We start from the raw sequence: 6,000 nt of genomic DNA, 5'->3' as shown, positions 1-6,000 counted from the left end.
GCACAATTATTCTTGAGGATACTTGACACGAATAAGTCCTTGCTTAGTCCAAAACACAGATAGATATGCTTGTGAGGCAGTTCAAATAATATCTTAGCTCAACCAGGGAGATCTGGGTAATAGTCTCAGGTTCTTGCAGAGCAGCAACAGCTTACATGTCCAGCAAATGCAGATGGAAGTAAACATGAGCAGCAGATGAAGGAGGATTACTGGAACTGGTGTATGCAGCAGGAACTCAGAGCAGAGTAGCAGGATAACCCCACAGGTTCACAGGAGCAGGTATATAGCCAGGGAGTCACCAGAGGTCAAGAGCTGGATGCAAGGCAGAATACTCTAGCACAGACTGAAGGCTGGGGTGGAGTTTTATAGCAGGAAGACACAGTGCACATGAGATCAAAGACGCTATCTTGGAAAAGGGCAGTAATGCACAAAAAGGTAATAAAAAATGTTCAGAGTCCTGACACAAGCGCTATAAAGAAACTGGCTCACATGAGGATGGCTCCAGGAAAGGAAGACCAAGAGTCACCTCTGCTTCTGAGGATAAGTTTATCTGAGCCACCAGCCTCAGAAATCGCAGGTTAACAGCAGCTCAGATTAGAGACCAGATCAATGCCACACAGAGTTCTAGCAGCAGACACATCTCTACAACAACTGTTAAGAGGAGACTTTGTGCATCAGGCCTTCATGGTAAAATAGCTGCTAGGAAACCACTGCTAAGGACAGGCAACAATCAGAAGAGACTTGTTTGGAACACAAGGAATGTACGTTAGACCAGTGGAAATCTGTGCTTTGGTCTGATGAGTCCAAATCTGAGATCTTTGGTTCCAACCACCGTGTCTTTGTGCGACGCAGAAAAGGTGAACAGATGGACTCTACATGCCTGGTTCCCACCGTGAAGCCTGGAGGAGGAGGTGTGATGGTGTGGGGGTGCTTTGCTGGTGACACTGTTGGGGATTTATTCAAAATTGAAGGCATACTGAACCAGCATGGCTACCACAGCATCTTTCAGCGGCATGTTATTCCCTCCGGTTTGCGTTTAGTTGGACCATCATTTATTTTTCAACTGTACAATGATCCCAAACACACCTCCAGGCTGTGTAAGGGCTATTTGACCAAGAAGGAGAGCGATGGAGTGCTACGCCAGATGACCTGGCCTCCACAGTCACCAGACCTGAACCCAATTGAGATGGTTTGGGGTGAGCTGGACCGCAAAGTGAAGGCAAAAGGGCCAACAAGTGCTAAGCATCTCTGGGAACTCCTTCAAGATCGTTGGAAGACCATTTTCGGTGACTACCTCTTGAAGCTCATCAAGAGAATGCCAAAAGTGTACAAAGCAGTCATCAAAGCAAAAGGTGGCTACTTTGAAGAACTTAGAATATAAGACATATTTTCAGTTGTTTCACACTTTTTTGTTAAGTATATAATTCCACATGTGTTAATTCATAGTTTTGATGCCTTCAGTGTGAATGTATAGTTTTCATAGTCATGAAAATACAGAAAAATCTTTAAATGAGAAGGTGTGTCAAAACTTTTGGTCTGTACTGTATGAGAGGGCGGTAGCCATGTCTCTTTTCCAGAGACTTTGTTCTACCAGTAATGTGGGAAACCCTATAGTCCTACTGGCAGATGACGGACCTGAGTGGGGGATGGTTTTGTGAGAGATAAATTAGGGTTTTTATTGGTAACATTTTCGGGTACATAATATTTTTTGATCGCTTCTAGAATAAAAGTGGGATCACATTCTTGTGTTCTAGTGTTCTCACAAAAATGCAATTTAGATGAGACCCCCAGTGGACCACCCACCATAATGAGGCAGATAGAGACACTCTGTACTCCATTTGGGGTCTGCTCCGGTGGTATAAATCTCTTTAGGCGTGCACAGATCAGTGGTCGCCCACACTTGTGCACTAAAAAGATGCCTAAAATGATGTGACACTGCTGGAACACAGACCAGTCCAAAGTGACTCCATCTGCCTCATACGTGAGTGGTTCTGTCTGGGGCTTTGTCTGAATTGCAGTTTTGGGGAATTTACATGGAAACTCGGACATAAGCACTCAGTGGAGAGTACAGGATAAATGTGAACTGAGCCTTATTCTGATTTTTGGAAGGTAGAATAAACAAATAGACAGCGGTACAAGAGTAGTTCTTATTTTTATTTTTGTGCTGTTCACCGTGCGGTCGTGAGCAGGTAACGGGATGCAGTGAGGCACAAGAGGCAGAGCAAGTGTTAATGACTTTAATTGAACAGGGGGATACCCCAGGCAGGGAGATAAACAGTTTAACTGGGGAGATAAGTGATTATATGCAGGGCTAAAGAACAATGGATGTAACAACAGCAGTTCTCTTAGGTAACTTATCATGTGGATTGGTCCTCAGGTCGTGGATGTTGCTTAGCCGAAGATGGCACTCAGGATGGCGGGCACAATGTTGGTTTTATGAGGGCCTATGGGTAACGAGGATCCATCTTGTGGCGGCAGTGGTTGGTCTCCAGTACCTTCCACTGAGCCCCTAGTCCATTGTTGTGAATTCCGTTCTCGGGCTCCCTCCGGTGGTCATGAATGGTACTTTGTGAGTTCTGTTCATGGGCTCCCTCTGGTGGCTTTGAGTGTTACGGCTGGTCTGTAGCTGGACTCCAGCTGCCTAGTTTCCTGCTAGGCTTGCTGCCTATTTAACTCCACCTGTACCTTTACTTGTTGCCTGCTGTCGTTGTATTCAGTACTGGTTCAGATCTCTCTGGGACTTCCCTTGTGACCTGTCTCCTTGTGGATAAGCTAAGTTCATGCTAGTCTATTTTTGCTCATTGCTATTTGAAAATGTTTCTCAGTATATGATGAGTTCAGTCCAGCTTGCTTATATGCTATTTGATTGCTAGCTGGAAGCTCTGGGGTGCGGAGTTGGGCCCCTCACATCGTGAGTCGGTGTGGGGGTCTTTTTGTATTCTCTGCGGTGGATAATTTTTGTAGTATTTTATTCTGACCACACAGATTCTCTGCTATCTTCTGACTATTTAGTTATTAGCGGGCCTCATTTGCTAAAACCTGTTTTCATTTCTATGTTTGTGTTTTCCTCTTATCTCACCGTTATTATTTGTGGGGGGCTGCTCTCACTTTGGGGAAAATTTCTCTGAGGCAAGTGAGGCTTTGTTTCTCTCTAGGGGTAGCTAGTTTCTCAGGCTGTGAAGAGGCGTCTAGGCCGAGTCAGGTACGCTCCACGGCTGCCTTTAGTGTGTGTTTGATAGGATCAGGATTGCGGTCAGTAAAGTTCCCACATTCCCAGAGCTTGTCCTTATTTTTGGTTTACTTATCTGGTCAGTTCATGTGTTCCTAACCACCAGAACCATAACAGTACAGCAGGCCCGTAAAGTGTTAATGCATCGCAAAAGAGGGATAAGAGAAGCTCTGAGGTTTTTTTTTTTCCTCTGCAGTGTGTTTAGCCTCTCTCCTCCCCTTAATCTCTGGGTGGTTCAGGACTCAGCTGCAGATATGGACATTCAAGGTCTGTCCTCTTGTGTGGATCAGCTCGCTACAAGGATACAAAGCATTCAGGATTATGTAGTTCACAGTCCTATGTCTGAACCTAAAATACCAATTCCTGAGCTGTTCTCTGGAGATAGATCTAGGTTTTTGAATTTCAAAAATAATTGCAAATTGTTTCTTTCTCTGAGACCTCGTTCCTCTGGTGACCCTGCTCAGCAAGTTAAAATTATTATTTCTTTGTTATGTGGTGACCCTCAAGATTGGGCATTCTCCCTGGCGCCAGGAGATCCTGCATTGCTAAATGTGGATGCGTTTTTTCTGGCGCTTGGATTGCTTTATGAGGAACCTAATCTAGTAGACCAGGCAGAAAAGATTTTGCTGGCTCTCTCTCAGGGTCAGGATGAAGCAAAGGTTTACTGTCAGTTTAGGAAGTGGTCTGTGCTCACTCAATGGAATGAGTGTGCCCTGGCAGCGATTTTCAGAAAGGGTCTTTCTGAAGCCCTTAAGGATGTTATGGTGGGGTTCCCCACGCCTGCGGGTCTGAATGAGTCAATGTCTTTGGCCATTCAGATTGATCGGTGTCATGATCTCAATGGCAAGAGAACATAGCATAAGCATATATAGGAACTAGCTCTTGGAAGATGGGAACTGAGCTGACCATGAACTAAACCTAACGCACAACTAGCAGTGGCCGGGTAGCATGCCTACGTTGATTCTAGATGCCCAGCACCAGCCGGAGGACTAAATAAAGCTAGCAGAGGAAAATATTAGTCCTAGCTCACCTCTAGAGAAATACCCCGAAAGGAGACAGAGGCCCCCCACATGTATTGGCGGTGAGTTGAGATGAAATAACAAACGTAGTATGAAAATAGGTTTAGCAAATTTGAGGTCCACTTACTACATAGCAGAAGACAGAAAGGACACTTTCATGGTCAGCTGAAAACCCTATCAAAAAACACCATCCAGAAATTACTTTAAAACTCTGGCATTAACTCATAACACCAGAGTGGCAATTCCTGTTCACAAGAGCTTTCCAGACACAGTAACGAAACTACAGCTGTGAACTGGAACAAAATGCAAAAACAAACATGGACAAGAGTCCAACTTATCTAGTAGTTGTCTAGGAGCAGGAACAAGCACAGAGAGGCTTCTGATAACATTGTTGACCGGCAAGCAACTAACAGAGCAGCAAGGTTATATAGCGACTCCCACATCTTGATGGGAACAGGTGAACAGAGAAGATGAAGACACCAGTTCAATTCCACCAGTAGCCACCGGGGGAGCCCAGAATCCAAATTCACAACAGTACCCCCCCCTCAAGGAGGGGGCACCGAACCCTCACCAGAACCACCAGGGCGATCAGGATGGGCCCTATGAAAGGCACGAACCAGATCGGAGGCATGAACATCAGATGCATTCACCCAAGAATTATCCTCCTGGCCGTATCCCTTCCACTTGACCAGATACTGGAGTCTCCGTCTGGAAACACGAGAGTCCAAGATTTTCTCCACAACGTACTCCAACTCACCCTCAACCAACACCGGAGCAGGAGGCTCAACGGAAGGCACAACCGGTACCTCATACCTGCGCAATAATGACCGATGAAAAACGTTATGAATAGAAAAGGATGCAGGGAGGTCCAAACGGAAGGAAACAGGGTTAAGAATCTCCAATATCTTATACGGGCCGATAAACCGAGGCTTAAACTTAGGAGAAGAGACCCTCATAGGGACAAAACGAGAAGACAACCACACCAAATCCCCAACAGAAAGCCGAGGACCAACACGACGGTGGCGGTTGGCAAAAAGCTGAGTCTTCTCCTGGGACAACCTCAAATTGTCCACCACCTGCCCCCAGATCTGATGCAATCTCTCCACCACAGCATCCACTCCAGGACAATCCGAAGATTCCACCTGACCAGAGGAAAATCGAGGATGAAACCCCGAATTACAGAAAAACGGGGACACCAAAGTGGCAGAGCTGGCCCGATTATTGAGAGCGAACTCCGCCAATGGCAAAAAAGCAACCCAATCATCCTGGTCAGCAGACACAAAACACCTCAGATATGTCTCCAGGGTCTGATTAATCCGCTCGGTCTGGCCATTCGTCTGAGGATGGAAAGCGGACGAAAAAGATAAATCTATGCCCATCCTAGCACAGAATGCCCGCCAAAATCTAGACACGAATTGGGTCCCTCTGTCAGAAACGATATTCTCAGGAATACCATGCAAACGAACAACATTTTGAAAAAACAGAGGAACCAACTCGGAAGAAGAAGGCAACTTGGGCAGAGGAACCAAATGGACCATCTTAGAAAAACGGTCACACACCACCCAGATGACAGACATCTTCTGAGAAACAGGCAGATCTGAAATAAAATCCATCGAGATGTGCGTCCAAGGCCTCTTAGGAATAGGCAAGGGCAACAATAATCCACTAGCCCGAGAACAACAAGGCTTGGCCCGAGCACAAACGTCACAAGACTGCACAAAGCCTCGCACATCTCGTGACAGGGAAGGCCAC

This window comes from Ranitomeya variabilis, chromosome 5, assembly GCF_051348905.1.
Source record: "Ranitomeya variabilis isolate aRanVar5 chromosome 5, aRanVar5.hap1, whole genome shotgun sequence".
In the NCBI taxonomy this organism is placed as follows: Eukaryota; Metazoa; Chordata; class Amphibia; order Anura; family Dendrobatidae; genus Ranitomeya; species Ranitomeya variabilis.
This window is presented reverse-complemented; position numbering follows the sequence as displayed.